Raw genomic sequence first — 1,262 nt, 5'->3', positions numbered from 1 at the left:
GCCGCGATTGGCCGGGCATGGGGGGGGGGAGCGGGGGGCGAGGGGGCGGCGCGGCGGGGGGGGGGGGGGGCACACGGCGGTGGGGAACGGGGGAACGGAGCGGGGACGGCAGCGGGGATCCCCTGACCGACCGACCGACCGCCTTCCTGCACGGGCAGCGCCGCCCGCAGCGCCCCGCCGCCGCCCTCAGCCCGCCCCGCCGCAGGGAAACTGAGGCAGCGGCCGCCCGCGCACGGAGGGACGGGTCCGGCACGGCGGGGGGGACGCGCACGGAGGGCACAGCGCGGTTTGGGAGGTGCCGCTGTTGTAACCCGCGCCCAGCCTCCCCCCGGACCTGTGTGCGCCGGGTGTGAGGGGGAGCCCGCGGGCGATTCGCCGGAATTTGTAATTGTTTCGTCGTGGGTTTTCATTGTGGTGATTATTATTGTTATTGCTGTTATTTTCATGGTGTGTTTTTTTCTAAGTGTACGGCCCCGGTGTGGTCTGTGAAGAAGCACCGTGTCCCTCAAGCCGCCCCTCACATTTCTGTCCCCCTCAAAAGCCACCGCTGTCCCCGTCAAAACTCACTGACTACCCCAAGCCACCCGATGTCCCATTCACCACCCATTGACCCCCTCCCAAGCCACCCAGTGTCCCTCAAAATCCACTCACTGTCCCTCAAAATTCACCCACTGTCCTTTGAAAGCCACCCCCATTCCCCTCACAAGCCACCCAGTGTCCCTCAAAATTCACCCACTGTCCTTTGAAAGCCACCCCCATTCCCCTCCCAAGCCACCCAGTGTCCCTCAAAAAACCCAGTGTCCCTCAAAATTCACCCACTGTCCTTTGAAAGCCACCCCCATTCCCCTCCCAAGCCACCCAGTGTCCCTCAAAATCCACCCAGTGTCCCTCAAAATCTACCCAGTGTCCCTCAAAATTCACCCACTGTCCTTTGAAAGCCACCCCCATTCCCCTCACAAGCCACCCAGTGTCCCTCAAAATTCACCCACTGTCCTTCAAAAACCACCCCATTCCCCTCACAAGCCACCCACTGTCCCTCCCAAGCCAGCCCACCACCCTCTGTTGCCGTCAGGGTCACACATTGCCCACATCCCAGTGGGTTTTGGCTCAGGCCCTTTGTAACTGCTGATTTGAAAAAAAAAAAATTATAATGGCCATTATCATTGCTTTAGGCTGGCTTCTCATCGTGATTATCCGCTTTGAATTAAATACCTGAATAGGGTTTTATGTGTCAAAATGCAAGTATTAAAATAGAAATTAAG

Source organism: Taeniopygia guttata, chromosome 1, assembly GCF_048771995.1.
Source record: "Taeniopygia guttata chromosome 1, bTaeGut7.mat, whole genome shotgun sequence".
Taxonomy (NCBI): domain Eukaryota; kingdom Metazoa; phylum Chordata; class Aves; order Passeriformes; family Estrildidae; genus Taeniopygia; species Taeniopygia guttata.
Note: the sequence above shows the minus strand (reverse complement) of the source record.